At 46.1% G+C, this 18,725-nt stretch overlaps 1 protein-coding gene and 1 long non-coding RNA gene across 2 annotated transcripts in view; both read left to right on the top strand.

The window, feature by feature from the left end:
- Positions 1–3,643: 3,643 nt before the first annotated feature.
- Positions 3,644–4,114, top strand: LOC112615845. Its single transcript, XR_003117482.1, has 2 exons — positions 3,644–3,713; positions 3,813–4,114. It is a non-coding gene; the product is annotated as an uncharacterized LOC112615845 (long non-coding RNA).
- A 7,521-nt stretch (positions 4,115–11,635) lies between these two features.
- Positions 11,636–18,725, top strand: part of KLHL15 (kelch like family member 15) — a 49,137-nt gene continuing 42,047 nt past the window's right edge. The window contains exons 1-2 of the mRNA XM_025373623.1: positions 11,636–11,682; positions 13,766–13,967. The gene's annotated coding sequence lies outside the window, so the exon portion shown is untranslated. The remainder of the gene's footprint in view (positions 11,683–13,765; positions 13,968–18,725) is intronic.

Genomic DNA, 18,725 nt, shown 5'->3' with positions numbered 1-18,725 from the left:
CTCCTGACTTCAGGTGATCCGCCTGCTTTGGCCTCCCAAAGTGTTGGGATTACAAGCATGAGTCACTGCGCCTGGCCCCTCACCAACATTTGTAATTGTCTCTTCGTTTACTATAGTCATTCTAGTGGCTTTTATTTTTTATTTTTTTTAATTTTTTTTTGAGACGGAGTCTTCACTCTGTCGCCCAGGCTGGAGTGCAGTGGCACGATCTCGGCTCACTGCAAGCTCCGCCTCCTGGGTTCACGCCATTCTCCTGCCTCAGCCTCCCAAGTAGCTTGGATTACAGGCACCCACCACCACACCTGACAAATTTTTTGTATTTTTTAGTAGAGACGGGGTTTCACTGTGTTAGCCAGGATGGTCTCGATCTCCTCACCTCATGATCCACCCACCTCGGCCTCCCAAAGTGTTGGGATTACAGGCGTGAGCCACCACCGTGCCCGGATTTTTTTCTTTTTTAAAGGAAAGATTTAAAGGGGTCTTGCGGTGTTGCCTCCGCTGATCTCAAAATCCTGGCCTCAAGCAATCCTCCTGCCTTGGCCTCCCACAGTGCTGAGATTACAGGCATGAGCCACCCTACCAGTTCAGTGTGGTTTCAATTTGCATTTCTTTAATGACTAATGCGTGTTCAGCATCTTTTCATGTACTCATTAAGCCATTCATATCTCTTCTTTGGTAAAATGGCTATTCAAACATTTCGCCTACTTTTATTTTTATTTGTTTATTTTTTTTAGAGAAAGGACCTTGCTCTGTCATCCAGGCTGGAATGCAGCAATCATAGTTCACGGCAGTCTTGAACTGTTGGGCTCAAATGATCCTCCTACTTCAGCCTCACAAGTAGCTGGGAGTTCTGTCATCCAGGCTGGAGTGCAGTGGTGCAATCATAGCTCACTGCAGCTTGAACTCCTGGGCTCAAATGATCCTCCCGCTTCAGCCTCACAAGTAGCTGGGAGTACAGAGGCATGCCACTATGCCCAGGCAATTTTTTGATTTTTTTGTAGAGATGGGATCTTGCCATATTGCCCAGGCTAGTGCCCTTTTCTTTTTCGTTTTCTGGAGACAGTCTGGCTCTGTCACCCAGGCTGGAGTGCAGTGGCATAATCACGGCTCACTGCAGCCTCAACCACCTAGGCTCAAGTGATCCTCCTACCTCAGCCTCTCAAGTAATTGGGATCACAGGTGTGTGCCGCAATGCCTGGCTAATTTTTAAGTTTTTTTGTAGAGACAAGGTCTCAGTATGTTGCCCAGGCTGGTCTCAAACTCCTGGGCTCAAGTGATCCACCTGCCTCAGCCTCCCAAAGTGCTGGGATTACAGGTGTGAGCTACTGCACCCAGCTGGGTGCCCATTTTTTTTTGAAAAATTAAAAAAATTTTTTGAAATAGAATCAGGGTCTCACTATATTGCCCGGGCTGGTCCTGAACTCCAGAGCTCAAGCAGTCCTCCCACTTCAGCCTCCCAAAGTGTTGAAATTATAGGCATGAGTCACCGCACCAAGCCCATTTTTAAATTGGGTTATTTACCTCCTTAATATTGGGTTGCAAGAGATTTGTTGTTGTTTTTTTTAATATTCTGGATACAAGTCCTTTATCAGATATTTGATTTGTAAATGTTTTCTCTGTCTGTAGTTTGTCTTTTCATTTTCTTACTGGTGTCTTTGAAGAGTAAAAGTTTTTAACTTTCATGAAGTCAATTTATATATTTATATTCTTTTTTATGGATCATGCTTTTGGTATCATATATAAGAACACTTTGGGCCAGGCGCGGTGGTTCACACCTGTAATCCCAGCACTTCAGGAGGCCGAGGAGGGCGGATCACGAAGTCAGGAGTTCGAGACCAGCCTGGCCATCATAGTGAAACCCAGTCTCTATTAAAAATACAGAAAATTAGCCAGGCATGGTGGCAGGCACCTGTAATCTGAGCTACTTGGGAGGCTGAGGCAGGAGAATCTCTTGAACCCGGGGGAGGAGGTTGCAGTGAGCTGAGATTTCGCCACTGCACTCTAGCCTGGACGACAATGTGAGACTCCATCTCAAAAAAAAAAAAAGGAACACTTTGCCTAACCCAAGGTCACAAAGATTTATATTTATGTTTTCTTCTTAAAGGTTTGTAGTTTTAGCTCTTATATTTAGGTATGTGATCCATTTTGACTTAATTTTTGTGTATGGTTTGAGGTGAGGTTTGTTTTTTTTTTTCTTTTCTTTTCTTTTTTTTTTTTTTTTTTTTTTTTTGAGACGGAGTCTTGCTCTGTTGCCCAGGCTGGAGTGCAGTGGCCGGATCTCAGCTCACTGCAAGCTCCGCCTCCCGGGTTTACGCCATTCTCCTGCCTCAGCCTCCCGAGTAGCTGGGACTACAGGCGCCCGCCACCTCGCCCGGCTAGTTTTTTGTATTTTTAGTAGAGACGGGGTTTCACCATGTTAGCCAGGATGGTCTCGATCTCCTGACCTTGTGATCCGCCCGTCTCGGCCTCCCAAAGTGCTGGGATTACAGGCTTGAGCCACCGCGCCCGGCTTCTTTTCTTTTCTTTTGAGACGGAGTCTGGCTCTGTTGCCCAGGCTGCAGTGCAGTGGCGCGACCTCAGCTCACTGTAACCTCCACCTCCCGGTTTCAAGTGATTCTCCTGCCTCAGCCTCCCGAGTAGCTGGGATTACAGACGTGCATCATCACGCCCAGCTAATTTTTGTATTTTTTTTTTAGTAGAGACGAGGTTTCCCTATGTTGGTCAGGCTGATCTGGAACTCCCGACCTCAGGTGATCCGCCCACTTTGGCCTCCCAAAGTGCCTGGATTACAGGTGTGAGCCACTGCACCCAGCCAAGGTGAGGGTTTAAGTCCATCTCTCTTTTTGCCTGTGGATATCCAGTTGTCCCAGCACTATTTGTTGAAAAGACTACACTTTCTCTATTGAATTGCTTTGGCACCTTTGTCAAAAATAAATGGATCATTAAAAAAAGAGTTTATTTCTGGACTGTCAATTCTGTTCCATTGATCTATAAGTCTATCCTTATACCAGTATCACACTGTTTTGATTTTTGTAATTTTATATCACATTTTGAAATTGGGAAGTATAAGTCCTTTAACTATGTTCTTTTTCAAAATTATTTGGTTATTTTTGGGGCCTTTGCATTTCCATATCTATTTTAGGATCAGCTTGTGAATTTCTATAAAAAAGCCTGCTGGAGGCAGTTGGGACAAAACTATAGAGCCCAGGAGCAGTCCCTGAATGACCAGGCCAGTGTTGCCCCTGGTGTCACTGAGTGGTCCCCTGCTGGTTTGCTGGGAGTGAAGGGAATCTAGGCTGGCAGAGCTGGAGCCAGTTGGGGAGCAGGGTTCTGGGAGCTCTGCAAAATCAGTAGCAAGTGCTGGGAAAGGCGCATGCTGGAGACACTTAGAGTTCCCAAGACTTGCTTGAGGCTAGCCCAGTGAAGAAAAACCCAGAGACTCATGTTTCCAGAGGTCAGTCTGTCAGGCAGGAAGGACCCGGGGTTTGAACCCAGCTTCAGTCTGCAGGCTCTGAGGCTGCTCAGGCCGGGAAAGTTCAAGGAAGGGACCTGGTGGTGCTCCACTTCCAGTTCTTTAAAGAATGTTGCTTTTTATTCTCTTAACCTCTTCAAGTGGGTGCAGACTTCTTATAAGGAGCTGGAAGACATTCCTCCCACACTACCCTTCCTGGCCCAACAGAGCATCCAGAAGGCAGTAGGACCTGGTTTTTCAGGTACTGGGAACAAGGGGCTCACTGCTTGGACTCTGCTTAGAGTAGGGATGGTAAATATCCTGCTTGCATGGCTTTACCTTCCCTCTAATCCCAAAGCAGGTATGTTCTGGTTGTCACAGAGTTTCATTGAGCCCAGCTGCAGCCACGTGGCCATCTGGAGCTGGTGCTGTAGGTGACCATCTGGTACATTGAGGGGACCGGTTTTCCTCCTTCACTCTATAAGCTGTCATCTTGGGAGACAGGGAAGAGAAGGTGGTGGGCCAGTCCTGTGTCCTCCTCCACTTCCCATGCCCCTACATTACCCATCTGTGTCTCCTCTGCAAAAGGAGAGGAAGAGGCATTAAGGGATGAAGGGTGATTATGTATTACTTATCCATTTCTGAATAAACATTTGTTATTCCAAAAAAAAAAGAAGAAGAAAAAAGCCTGCTGGATTTTCTTTTATTGTGGTAAAAATTTACCATCGTAACCATTTTTAATTGTACAGTAGTGTTAGTTTTTGGGTTTTTTTGGTTTTTTTTTTTTTGATGGAGTCTAGCTCTGTCGTCCAGGCTGGAGTGCAGTGGCATGATCTCGGCTCACTGCAACTTCCGCTTCCCAGGTTCAAGCGATTCTCCTGCCTCAGCCTCCCAAGAAGCTGGAATTACAGGCATCTGGCACCATGCCCAACTAATTTTTGTATTTTTAGTAGAGACGGTTTCACTGTGTTGGCCAGGCTGGTGTCAAACTCCTGACCCTGTGATCCGCCTGCCTCGGCCTCCCAAAGTGCTGGGATATAAGCGTGAGCCATGGCACCCGGCCAGTAGTGTTAGTTACATGTGCATTGTTGTGCAATTGATCTCTAGAACCTTTTCATCTTGCAAAATTGAAACCCTGTAGCCATTTAATTTTTAAGACAGGGTAACGCTATGTTCCCCCCAGGCTGGCCTTGAACTGGGGTTTAAGGGATCCTCCCGCCTTAGCCTTTTGAGTAGCTGGGACTACAGGCATGTGCCATCACACCCAATTAAGTTTTACCCTGCTCTCCTGCTGGAATTTTTTTTTTTTTTTTTGAGACGGAGCCTCGCTCTGTCGCTCAGGCTGGAGTGCAGTGGCGCCATCTCGGCTCACTGCAAGCTCCGCCTCCCGGGTTCACGCCATTCTCCTGCCTCAGTCTCCCGAGTAGCTGGGACTACAGGCACCCGCCACCACACCCAGCTAATGTTTTGTATGTTTAGTAGAGTCTGGGTTTCACCGTGTTAGCCCGATGGTCTCGATCTCCTGACCTCGTGATTCGCCCGCCTTGGCCTCCCAAAGTGTTGGGATTACAGGCGTGAGCCACCATACCCGGCCATCCTGCTGGATTTTTAATGGGAATTGTTTTGAATCTGTAGATCAATTGGGAAGAACCATCACTTGACAATATTGACACCTCTGGCCAGGCGCGGTGGCTCACATCTGTAATCCGAGCACTTTGGGAGGCCCGAGGCGGGCGGATCACGAGGTCAGGAGATCGAGAGCATCCTGGCTAACACGGTGAAACTCTGTCTCTACTAAAAATACAAAAAAAAAAAAAAAAAAAAAAAAAATCGGGGCGTAGTGGTGGGCGCCTGTAGTCCCAGCTACTCGGGAGGCTGAGGCAGGAGAATGGCGTGAACCCGGGAGGCGGAGCTTGCAGTGAGCCGAGATCGCACCACTGCACTCCAGCCTGGGCGACAGAGCAAGACTCTGTTTCAAACACAACAACAACAACAAAAAACCTCCAAACACAGAGGGCTATCCTGCCTCACCTATGCTTAACATTCTCACCTCCCTCACCAAGACAGTGCTGCCTCTTCTCCCAAGTCCCTAAGACAGCATGAAATTCACCCCTCCTTTTGTCCAGGCCTGTGCCCAGACGTCTATGTGTGAAATCATACCCCTACTTTCTCTTCCACTACCCACACACAAAGCTGAGGAGGCCAGAATTGACTTACCTAAAGTCCCTCTCTGCCCTGTATCTAGAAAGAAATTCTGTCTTAGAGATAGTTTTGCAGTCACTAGGTTTTTATTTGTTTTTTTGTTTTGTTTTGTTTTTTGAGACAGAGTCTCACTCTGTCACCCAGGCTGGAGTACAGTGGTGCAATAACGGCTCACTGCAGCCTTGACCTCCCGGGCTCAAGCAATCCTCCCACTTCAGCCTCCTGAGTAGCTGGAACCACAACTTCACAGCATCACGCTGGGCTAATTTTTTGTATTTCTTGTAGAGATGGAGTCTCCCTATGTTGCCAGGCTGGTCTCAAACTCCTGGGCTCAAGCCATTCGCCCCCCTCAGCCTCCCAAAGTACTAGGATTACAAGCGTGAGCCCCTGCACCCAGCCTCACTGTTTTTTAGTTTTTTAAATTTTAATTTAATTTTTTTTTGAGACGGAATCTTCCTCTGTCGTCCAGGCTGGAGTGCAATGGTGTGATCTCAATTCACTGCAACCTCCGCTTCCTGGGTTCCAGCAATTCTCCTGCCTCAGCCTCCCGGGTAGCTGGGATTACAGGTGCCTGCCACCACGCCCAGCCAATTTTTTTGTAATTTTAGTAGAAACGGGATTTCACCATGTTTGCCAGGCTAGTCTTGAACTCCTGAACTCAAGTGATCCATCCGCCTCTGCCTCCTAAAGTGCTGGGATTACAAGCATGAGCCACTGCGTTTTTGTTTTGTTTTGTTTTGTTTTTTAGATGGAGTCTCACTCTGTCGCCCAGGCTGGAGTGCAACGGCATGATCTCGGCTCACTGCAACCTCTGCCTCCCGGTTCAAACGATTCTCCTGCCCCAGCCTCTTGAGTAGCAGGGATTATAGGCGCTCGCCACAACGCCTGGCTAATTTTTGTATTTTTAGTAAAGACGAGGTTTCACCATGTTGGCCAGGCTGGTCTCGAACTGCTGACCTTGTGATCCGCCTGCTTCAGCCTTCCAAAATGCTGGGATTACAGGCGTGAGCCACCGTGCCCGGCCATCACTGCATTTTTAAAAGAACTTAGTTTTAGAATCAATAAATAACCTAAGAGCCTACATTCAATCTTGTCTGTATCCTTAACCACAGTCCCCAAACCCTGAAGTTGTGCTGCCGGCAACAGTAATTACTGGAGTGAGTCCGTCCGTCCTTCCTTCCTTCCTTCCTTCCTTCCTTCCTTCCTTCCTTCCTTCCTCCCTCCCTCCCTCCCTTCCTCCCTTCCCTCCCTCCCTCCTTCCCTCCTTCCTTCTTTCTTTCTTTTTTCTTTCTTTCTTTCTTTTTCTTTCTTTCCTTCCTTCCTTTTCTTTCTTTCTTTTCTTTCCCTCCCTCCCTCCCTCCCTTCCTTTCTTTCTTATTTTTCCACTTCTTTCGTCATACAACACCATGTAGCAGCTCTTTATTCCTGCTACTCACCTCAACTCTGGCACTCACACTTAGAATGTGTGCGTGTTTGGGTACACATCTACTGAAGTGCAGTACTTAAGAACATTTAGCTTGGGCTGGGCATGGTGGCTCATGCCTGTAATCCCAACACTTTGGGAAGCTGAGGCAGGCAAATCACCTGAGGTCAGGAGTTCAAGACCAGCTTGGCCAACGTGGTGAAACCCCGTCTCTACTAAAAATACAAAAAATAAGCCGGGCATGGTGGCGGGTGCCTGTAATCCCAGCTACTTGGGAGGCCGAGGCAAGAGAATCACTTGAACCCAGGAGGCGGAGGTTGCAGTGAGCCAAGACTGCACCATTGCACTCCAGCCTGAGCAACAAGAGCGACACTCCATCTCATAAAAACAAACAAACAAACAAACAAAAAGAATATATGGCTCGTATCTTGAGGCTTCTAAACCATAGTGCTATTTTTCATTGGTTCATAACTTAAAAGTGATTAATTTTGCTGGGCACAGTGGCTCAAGCCTGTATTTTGAGCTACTCAGGAGACTGAGGCAGGAGGATCCCTCGAGCTCAGCAGTTCAAGGCTGCAGTGAGCTATGATCACTGTGATCACACCATTGCACTCCAACCTGGGCTACAGAGGGATACCTCATCTCTTTAAAAAAAAAAAAAAACTTTTTTAATGATTAATTTTGGGAAAGGGGGTATGTTACTCCTTTTAACATTTTTATTTACTAAGAGGCATTGTCTAAGTTGCATTTCAAAGTAAATAGATTTAGTTAAAATGGTGACATTCATTTCATCTTTCATTGATAGTGATAGTGGATGTTTAGCAATTACAGTATTTTTCTATCTGGCTTAGCATAGCACAGTCTTTGTCTTACTCTTATCTCACTGGCTACTCCTTCTCTGTCTCCTTGACAGTCCCCTATCTTGTCCCAGATGACTCCCTCACATTGCTGTGCCCCAAAGCCCAGTCCTCGCTGTACACTCAGCCCCTTGATAATCTCATAACTGAAGCTGAAGCATAATGTTATTTTTCATTGGTTCATAAGGAGCACAAAGATGATTACTTTCTTTTTAAGGTTTTCATTTACAAGGGGGCATTGTCTACACCATGTTTCAAGGTAAATATATTCCGTTAAAATGGCAATATTCATTGCATCTTTTATTGATAGTGGATGTTTAGCAACTTCCAGTAACTTTCTCTGTAGCTTGTAGCATTCCAAACTCTTGTCTGATCTCCTAGAACCAGTTCTCTCTGTTCTCCAGGATGGCTCCCTAGCCCAGGCATGCCTCTGGGCCCAGTCCTTGCAGCTTTTCCTTCCTCCCCACTCCCTTCAAAACTGATCCTCCTGAGGTCTTTGCGATGTCAGGAAATGACAATTTCATCCTTCCAGTTGCTCAGGACGGAAAACCTTGATGTTATCCATGACTCCTCTCTTTCCCTTATCCCTACCTCCAGGAAATCCTGTTGGCTCTTCCTCCAGAATATTTGCAAAGTCTAAGCACTTCTTACCATCTCCACTGTTGCCTCCATCCCATTCCATTCCATTATCGTAATAGTCTCCTAACCCATTTCCCTGCTTCTGCCCTAGTCCACCTAAATTCTGTTATTTACATAGCAGCCTGAGTGTCAAATTATATTGGTCCTCTTCACAAAACCTTCCAGTGGTTCTCAATTTCTCACAGGCCAAAGACCTTACAATTGCCTACCAGGCTTTATACACTCTGGTCCCTAATTTCATTCAAGTCGAGGCTCAAATGATACCTCCTACTTTGATCATCCCAGTTAAAATTGGAACACCCTTCCCAAGCTCTGTTATTTTCCATAGCATTTATCACATTCTGATTGGGGGAATAGATGCCACAGAATTAGTCCAGGCTGACCACCACACAAACAACAAATCTAAAAATAGCAAACCCCACCACCACCTGGATTGGGAGTGGGTTAATGAAGAGTCCAGAGTTGCTACAACATATTATCTAAAAGAAACAGGATGTACAAAGAAACAGCAAAGTGTGACCCATACTCAGGAAAATAAGGAGTCAACAGAAAACTGCCTCTGAGGGGTCAGTGTTATTGCGATCAGTGCAATTATTGTTTTTTTTGTCCTGCATTTTCACATAAGATTATATTAGAAACAACTTCATAAGTCATTAAAACTTCTATGAAAATAATATATATATATATATTTTTTTTTTTTTTTTTTTTGAGGCAAAGTCTCCCTCTTTCGCCCAGTCTTCTGGGTTCAAGCACTTCTCCTGCTTCAGCCTCCTAAGTAGCTGGGATTACAGGCATGCGCCACCACGCCTGGCTAATTTCTTTGTATTTTTAGTAGAGATGGGGTTTCCCATGTTGGCCAGGCTGGTCTTGAACTCAAGTAATCCACCCACCTCAGCCTCTCAAAGTGCTGGGATTACAGACGTGAGCCACCGCACCCAGCCACATTTACCACATTCTAACAGGCCACATAATTTGCTTATTTATTTTGTTTATTGGCTGACACGTGTAATCCATACAAGGGCTAATTTTCATATGTTTTATTCACTGATGGATCCCCAGTGGGTAGAACAAGACTTGGCATGTACTAGGCACTCACAAATACTTATGGAATGAATAACTAAATAGTATAGTAGATTGCAAACCAACAGTTTATGGAATTAAGTAGGAATAAACATACAACGATGTGAAGATCATTTACTATGTTAATTAATATAATAACACGGTACAGTGGAAAGATCATGGGGTGACTGGGTGCGGTGGCTCACACCTGTAATCCCAGCAGTTTAGGAGGCTGAGGTGGATGGATTACTTGAGGTCAGGAGTTTGAGACCAGCCTGGCCAACATGGGAAAACCCATCTCCACTCAAGTGACAAAATTTAGCCGGGTGTGGTGGTGTGTGCCTGTAGTCCCAGCTACTTGGGAGGCTGAGGCAGGAGAATCACTTGAACCTGGGAGGCAGAGGTTGCAGTGAGCCGATCATGCCACTGCACTCCAGCCTGGGTGATAGAGGGAGACTCCGTCTCAAAATAAATAAATAAATAAATAAATAATAATAATAAAAAGTAAAAAGAAAAGCGATTACCAAGACAACTACCGCAGACTGGGAATTTCTGAAAAGCCTCAACTTTATTTATTTATTTATTTTGAGACAGCTTCTAGCTCCGTTGCCCAGGCTGGAGTGCAGTGGTGCAATCTCCACTCACCGCAACCTCTGCCTCCTGGGCTCAAACCATACTCCTACCTCAGCCTCCTGAGTAGCTGGGACCGCAGGTCCGCGCCACCACGCCAGCTAATTTTTGTATTTTTAATACAGATGGGGTTTCACTATGTTCGTCAGGCTGGTCTCCAATTCCTGACCTCTAATGACCCCCTGCTGCACCCTCCCTCCCCCAACCCCCCGCCCGCCTCGGCCTCCCAAAGTGCTGGAATTACAGGCGTGAGCCACCACGCCCGACCTGAATTTCTTAAAAAACAAAAACAGGAGGGAGGAGGAGGGTATGCAGTATCCTAAATCCTCAGAACCCCTGGGGAGGAACCTTATTCCAACTCCACCAGCACTCCCAGGCCCAAGCCTCTAGCATACTTCCGACCTCGCTGGCTGCTAGATAGCTATTGAGGAATGTGTATTCTCAAATACTTAGGCTACAGGGGAAAGAAAAGACTGCTTCCATCTGCCTCAGTGGGACTCTACCAGTGTGAAAGGATACTCTCAAGGTATTTAACGACTCCCATTACAGTCCAGAAATTGGTGGGGAAAGTTAAAATATCTTTTCTTTTCTTTTTGAGACGGAGTTTTTGCTCTGTTGCCCGAGCTGGAGTGCAGTGGCTCACGCTTGTAATCCCCGCACTTTGGGAGGCCAAGGCGGGCGGATCGTGAGGTCAGGGGTTTGAGACCAGCCTGGCCAACACAGTGAAACCCCGTCTCTACCAAAAATACAAAAATTAGCTGGGCGTGGTGGCGGACGCCTGTAATCCCAGCTACTCGGGAGGCTGAGGCAGGAGAATTGCTTGAACCCGGGAGGTGGAGGTTGCAGTGAGCCGAGATGTGCCACTGCACCCCAGCCTGGGCAACAGAGTTAGACTCCATCTCAGAAACAAACAAGAACAAAAACAAACAAACAAACAAAAAACAAGAAAAGTTAGCCGAGCATGGTGGGACGCGCCTGTGGTCCTAGCTATTCGGGAGGCTGAGGCGGATGGATCACTTGGGCCCGGGAGGTCAAGGCTGCAGTGAGCTGTGATCATGCTTCTGCCCTCCAGCCTGGCCGAGAGTGAGACCGTCTCAAAAAATAATAACAACAACATGAAAATAAGAAATAAGAGTGAAAGAGGCATCATTGATTGAAGATAACTTTGGGGGGGGTGTTATATAGTAAACGTATAGATTGACTGAAAGACACAGCAGTTTTAGAAACTACAATAACTATCCAAAAAAGCACATTTGAAATTCCCCATATGAGACCTTGCAATGTCAAAATAAGGAGGGGTGGGGGGCACGGTGATCACACAATGGCTATGACATCACTCACTACATTTATACCTGGTACACAGAGCGCAGAAACGTTTCAGCTCTTGCTTGAATGAAGAACAGAAGCCTCTCTTTAGACAGGTCAGTGCCAGATAGTAATGTATAGCTTAAAATGTCTGTTAGTTAATGTACAAAAATCCAAATTCAGCGTTTAGATGTTCGGGAATACTGTATGAAAATTTAAATATTCAGAAGTGGAATGTATGCATTTTTAAAGTTTATGGTTTAATTTTTAAAATTTTGTTGTAATGTGATAAATTCTGGGGTAATTTGTCATATAGTCACAGATGCAAATACAGCAAGCAGGGATTTTAAAATAATGAACAGAAATATCTTAAAGGAGCTATTGGAAAAGATGGAAAGAAAGTGTGAACAACTTGGGAATTTCTGTGTCTTAGTTTTTTTTAAGCTTGTAAGTTTAAATCGGAATAAGGAAGCTTTTTTCCAAAAGATTGAGGTGATTCTGTTATCTCTCCCACGAAGTAGTCTACTTCAGCAAAACAGTACACCGTGTGCTATTTTGGCCTCGGGAAAGATAGAATGTTCGAGTTTGCTAGAAAGAGATAATGATCGCTTTTAGCGACACCTCTCACGGAAAGTTCATCGGGATATTGGTCTAGAGAGAAAATGGCGGCGGGGGGTGGGGGTGGGGGAAGCCGAAATACCTCACTTTAGGATCTGCTATGGGCAATGGATGCCCTAATTTAAGATTAATTGTAGAATCACGGGCTTCCAACTGTGTATTTCCGTCATCTACACTTTTCCCACAAAGAGATGCCATAATACATTTACAAACCAGTCCTATAGTCTAGTTTTATATTCTTAAGTCAAGAAAAGGTAATATTTAAAAAGTACTAGCTAGAATTCTACAGCTGATGTGTTAAAAATGAACAACAAAAATCACTGCCCTCTGAATGTTCGTTCTTATTTTGACGCAAGTGGAGACAGAACAGCTTTTTTAAATCCGGCATTATCTCCGGGTGGTGCAGACATGCAATTTTTTATGAATTTTCCCACCCCTGGGAAATCGATTTCTGAAACGTGTAATTGTTGTGCAGCAAGCCAAGTGGACAGTGACGCAATAATCCACTGCAAGTTGCCTTACAAAAATGATGTCATTTGGCGCAGATCTAGTCACTTTTATAACAGGTAGCTATGGAAAAGCTCCCTCCACGTTGTCCCCGATTCCCCCACCCCTACCGTGGCCAAGATGCAAAAAGACACCTTCCTGGCTTCCTAGCCCTCAACTTGTCGAGGGTGGGCGCACCTCAGTGGCTCGGGGCCCATCGCTCGTGCAGGCGGAGAGGGACCAAGGGGACGAGGGCAGCTGAGTGTCCTCAGCCCCGACGGCGGCGCCGCGGGGGAAGCTGCGTCGGGCCCAGTCTGGGGCCGCGACGCCCGGTCGCCTGTTTTCCTCGGTGGGAAACCGCTGGCGTGGCGGGCCGGCAGCCGGGACGCGGGGCGCCGCGGGCGCGGGACAGCCTTCCCCGCCAGCCCCCCACCCCCGTTCCCACACCCGCTCCCGCTCCCGTGGCGCCGGAAGTGACGCGCTTTAGGCTGAAAGATGGCGGCATTGGCGCTCGACCAGGGGGAAGGTAAACACCCGCCAGGCCACAGGCTGGCCCCCTCGGGGCGCCAGCAGGGGCCGAGGGGGGCCTCCCGGGCCAGCTCCCCGCCCCCAACGGCTTCCCACCCTCCGCCCTCTCTCCCAGCGTGGCGGGCTTCCGCGTCAAGACGACGGCGCACGGGGCCCCGTGCCGGCCAGCCCCGCCTCCCTGGGCGGGCCCCGGGCGGCTCCCGCGGCCCGCAGGGGGCGCGCGGCCCGGAGCGGCCCCCGGCTCGTGGCCCCGCACGCCCCGCCCCTTCCCCGCCCCTTTCCCGCCTTCCTCCACCCCCGGCGTGGGTGATCCCGAGGCTCGGCGCGCTTCGGGGCAGAAGCTCGGAGACGCCGTCCTCGACGCTACCTTCTCTGGTGCTTCTGTCTCTGCCTGCTGCCCCCCAGCCCTTTCCCCCGCCCGCGGCCCCAGTCGGCCCTCCCGCCGAGCCCCGCCGGGTGCTGCGAGGCCCCCGGCGTTGGCAAGGTCGGTCCGGGCCCCGACGCCGCGCCGCCTCGTGCGGAGCCCGACTGTCTGGTTTCGCGACTCAGCGCTGTCTTCTTTCCCAGGACTTATCCAGAGGGTGCTGCAGGCGAGCACGCTCGTGCCCCGCCGGAGCGACCCGGCTCGTGCCGGCAGCGGCCGCTCGTAGACGTCCGAGAAGCCTGCCGAGTGCCGTCCCGGCGCCCGACCGCCCACCCATCGGCCCGCCGGCCCGGTTCTTCCTGATGCAGACTGCCGTCCACTAGAGGCTGGACAGGACCCCCCGAGGTACGTAGCCGCCCCTGGCCGCCGGCCTGCGGAGCCCGGGCTTCGCCCGCGACCCCGAGCTAGGCACGAATTCGCCGGCCCTCTCTACGCGGACCCAAGTCAAACATTGGGTAGACGCCGGGACCTCATTTGTCTTTGAGTTTACTTAAATTGTTTGAAATGTAATTTTTTTTTTTTCCCCAGAGAGAGCGAGAAAGAAAAAGGAAGAAGCATAATTCAGCCATTTTTTGCAGCACACAGCTGCAGGTACCATGATTATTTTTTCCCTAACCCGTTCCTTCCCTTTAACAATTCAATTTATGCCTGAAATAGAACTATGCGAAATGCGAGGCATAAAACTAGGAATCGGAAGGTCTGGGTTCGACTTGGGTGACTCTGAGAAAAAATCGCGTACCGAGCCTCGGTTTCTTATCTATGAAATATAGTCGGTAGTACCAACATCGCAGGGTTGAGAGGACTATATGAGGTCATATATGTGAAAATAATCCTTAACTGTAGAGTGTTGTAAGAATTCAAGGCCGTTTTTTAAAGTAACCTTTGCTAGAGTGGTTAATGTAGTGGCTAACTGTTGCTGCCTCTTTATTTCTATATTACAAATAAAAGCAAATAAGTACGGAATAATAGTAAAGCAGTGCTGTGAATCCATAGATCTATAATAGTCACGTTGCTTGGCCTTCCTCCTACGAAGTGCTAACTGCTTATTTAAATAACGGTATTCTTTAATTCAAATGTAACGTTACTGTAGGCGCTTTGCTTTTCATCGTTGTAGGCCGCTTTAGGCCCCTTTTCTTACTCTGAATATTTAGTTAACACCTTACATTTGTTTAGTCTTTTCTGTTTTCCGAATTTGTTTGCCTTTGTTGATCTGATTAAGTGGTAATTTAGAAAATGCCTTGCAGACATACATACCCTAATTTTAATGCCTGTTTTTCATATCTAGGGAGCAGGATGCTCTAATACTTCTACTAATTTGAAAATTGGTTAAGAGCTTATCAATGCATTCATGTTTCAGTAATCCTTAATAGATCTAGAAATGTATAGAACATTTCAACTTTTTAGCACTTAATGTAATTATATAATTTGATTCTCATTTTTAATCATCACATGTAGTAGGTGCTTAGAGTCACAGTTTATCAGTGGTAGAGGATGTTAACTTTCACTCTTCATTGCTGATTAATTTGGGGAAAGAATAGGATAGTAAATATTTGTGGTTTGAAAATTGAATTTATTTTGCCAGAATTTATATGTGTAACAGATCAGTATGGATCATTTCTATGTTTTTGATGTGCCAAGTAAAAATGATCCAAAATGGTTTGGCTTAAATGGTCCACAAAAAGTGAAAAAGAAGCATTTTTGGGTACATTGTTATTTTTAGCTAACAAATGGTTTTGAGTAGTTAGGTGTTTTATTAAATTTATGATCGTCTAGTCCAATATCAGTTGTCTTTTCAGAGTATGCTTTTGTGTTTTGTAAAAAGGCAGAATAATAGAAGTTGGACAGGATTAACATAGTAAAAGGAAGAGCCTACTTCAAAGTGGTTGGTTTTATAGATTGGATTTATCACTTAACTTGAAGATAAAATTTTGACAAATCATTGCTTTATTGGGAATTTGAAGGTTTGACCTTCTCTCTACCTCGAGTCGGGTTATCTCAGAAACCTAACCTTGACCAGGGCAGGCTTGCCTTCATGGATGTTCAGAAGGGCCCCACACTTGGTTTAATAATCTGCATGTAAAACTGGGATTGTACAGTATAAGGGTGAATGGTAAAAGTCATGCTAATTTAAATTTTTAATTTTCCTTTACTCAGAACGACATTAAACATAAAATTTAAAAAACACCCATGAGAGCCGGGAGCGGTGGCTCACGCCTGTAATCCCAGCACTTTGGGAGGCCGGGAGTTTGAGACCAGCCTGACCGACGTGGAGAAACCCCGTCTCTACTAAAAATACAAAATTAGCCGGGCGTGGTGGCTCACGCCTGTAATCCCAGCTACTCTAGTTCCAGCTACTCTGGAGGCTGAGGCAGTAGTAGAATCTCCTGAACCCGGGAGGCGGAAGTTCTGGTGATCCAAGATGGCGGCATTGCACTCCAGCCTGGGCGACAAGAGCAAAACTCCGTCTCAAAAAAAACGCCGTGAAATAGTCGAGAGATACAGAAAAAAGGAAAAAGCTTTATATTTTACTGCTTTTGACGACTTTTTTTTTTTTTCTTTTTTTTAAGACAGTCTTGCTCCGTCGCCCAGGCTGGAGTGGAGTGGCGCGATCCTCGCTCACTGGAACCTCCACCTCCTGGCCTCAAAGGATTCTTGGGCCTCAGCCTGCTGAGTAGCTGGGATTACAGGCGCATGCCACCACGCCCGGCTAATTTTTGTATTTTTGGTAGAGACGGGGTTTCACCATGTTGGCCAGGCTGGTCTCAAACTCCTGGACTCAAGTGATCCGCCCGCCTTGGCTTCCCAAAGTGCTGGAATTGCGGGAGTCGCCGCACCCAGCTTTTTTTTTTTTCTCTTTTGAGACAGCCTTGCTCTGTCTCCCAGGCTGGAGTGCAGTGGCGCGATCTCGGCTCACTGCAACCTCCGCCTCCTGGGTTCAAGCTATTCTCCTGCCTCCGCCTCTCTGGTAGTTGGAATTACAGATGCGCGTCACCATGCTCAGCTAATTTTTGTATTTTTAGTAGAGACGGGGTTTCACCACATTAGCCAGGCTGGTCTCGAACCACTGACCTCAAGTGATCCGCCCGTCTCGGCCTCCCAAAGTGCTGGGATTGCAGACGTGAGCCACCGCGCCCGGCCATCGCCCAGCCTTTTAACGCCATTTTTCCCTGATTTTGAACAAGAGTCCCCGCAAATGATGTAGGTGGCCTGTTGTCAAGCCTGGCCTTTCCCAGTGCAAATGTTTTGAGAGTGAATAATGTTAACTGTGAGGAGAATGAATCTTTAGCTTAGAGGAGGTGGATTACTTTATTAGCATCTATTTTCTCTGAATTGGAGTGCTATATCTCATGTGGTTTTTATGGAAGAGAAATGAAAGATGGAGCAATGGGTGAGGCATTGTAGAACAGTGTTTAATCAGGAAGGCTCTGAAGTCAGGCGGACCCCAACTTCACAACTTTCTAATAATTATATAGCCTTGGGCAAGTTACCTAACCTCTGAGCTTTGATGTTCTCATCTTTAAGTCAGGGATGGATACAAAACATGGAAGGTTGTGAGGATTAAATTTATCCGTCTTTCCAACAAGTATTTATTAAGCACTTATTATGTGCCAAGCACTGTTTTAGGTGCTGGAGATATAACAGTCAATGAAGCGAAACCGCCAAATTGAAGCAGAAAGGAAACTAAGTAAAATGGATAGCCTGTATTGCCATTTAGTATACTGCAGAGAAAAATAAAGTGGAGGAGCATGGGGATTGTCTGGTTGATGGGGCAGACGGAGTTTTGCAACATTAAAAGAGGGTGTTTGAGGAAGGCCTCACTGAAATGACACAAAAGACCCTAAGGGAACCATATATATCTGGGGATAGTGTGATCCTGGCGGAGGGAACAGGGTGTAGAGAGGCCTTAAGTTGGGAGTGTAGCTGGTTTTCAAGGAACAGCAGCACCAAGGGAGATAGTAATATAAGATTATTATTATTATTGCCATTTTAAGAATCATTGGAAAGGCTCTCATAGTTCATCTCTGCCAAGGGTATATGTTGTATTGCTGCTGGTCCAAAAGTGGAAGGCCTTTTCAGAATTTGAAATTTTAACTTTGGAAACAAGAAATTAGGAAAGGCAAAATATGTTGTCAGGTTTTCTGTTTTTAATGTAAGACCCTTAAAACCCATCAGGCTCAATCACTGAAACATACAAGAATGGATAGAAAAAAATATTCTTTGCTCTGATAAGATCTTTGAATTTAGTTAATGATATATATCATACTTTAATGATTTGCAGGAAATCTATATCATAACAGCAAGACCTTCCAAAATATTTAGTTTGGTTGTATAATTCTTATGAGGAACTGAAAGGCTAACATTACAGTATTTGTGATTTCATGTTAGAATAGAACTTAGATGATTTGGGGTTTTATTCCCCAGTAGAGGCTTTTCCTAGAATTCTCACTGGATCCAATCTCTAAAGGCTAAGGGAAGCTGTTTTCCATGACATCACTCTTGGACTACTACTAGTCATAGTGTGGAATAAGCAGAGAAGCATTAAATTAAAGTCTTCTGATGAAAAATAGCATTCATGCAGGAGTGTTTTTTTCTTATAAGGGTTCTTGTATTATAGGATGACTAAATGCTAAACATACCTGAAAAATGAAGTAATTTGGTGCCAGTCTGGAGGCTGGAGGACCCAGGGCCCTCCTAATAGCTTAGTTAAATGGTCATTTGCAGTTTGGTCCTGAGTTATAAAAATATTTTGATGACAAGCAAGAATTTCCAGTATTAAACACATTAAAGTTAACTTACACAACTGCTCCTCCCATATTAGAGTTTTCAATTTGAGTGGTGTATTGAGAGTAAAGTGACCGCTAATAGAGCTAAAAATTTAGTCTGTCTTTAAATTTGTCTTTTGTTTTAGATTGGTATGTTGAGTTGAGAAGTTGGCTGCTTTGAGATTGTCGAATTTACATTTTTTTGCTTTATAGGTTACAGAAGTGAGAAATGTTATGACTCAGAAATTAATTCTGTTTTTATCCGTAGTAAGCCTTTGCATTCTCTTTTCAGTATGCAACTGTGGCATTTTCTGCATAGGCATCAATTTTGGTAGGAGAC

This window comes from Theropithecus gelada, chromosome X, assembly GCF_003255815.1.
Source record: "Theropithecus gelada isolate Dixy chromosome X, Tgel_1.0, whole genome shotgun sequence".
NCBI classification, from domain to species: Eukaryota; Metazoa; Chordata; class Mammalia; order Primates; family Cercopithecidae; genus Theropithecus; species Theropithecus gelada.
Note: the sequence above shows the minus strand (reverse complement) of the source record. Positions and strands in the feature narration are given on the sequence as shown.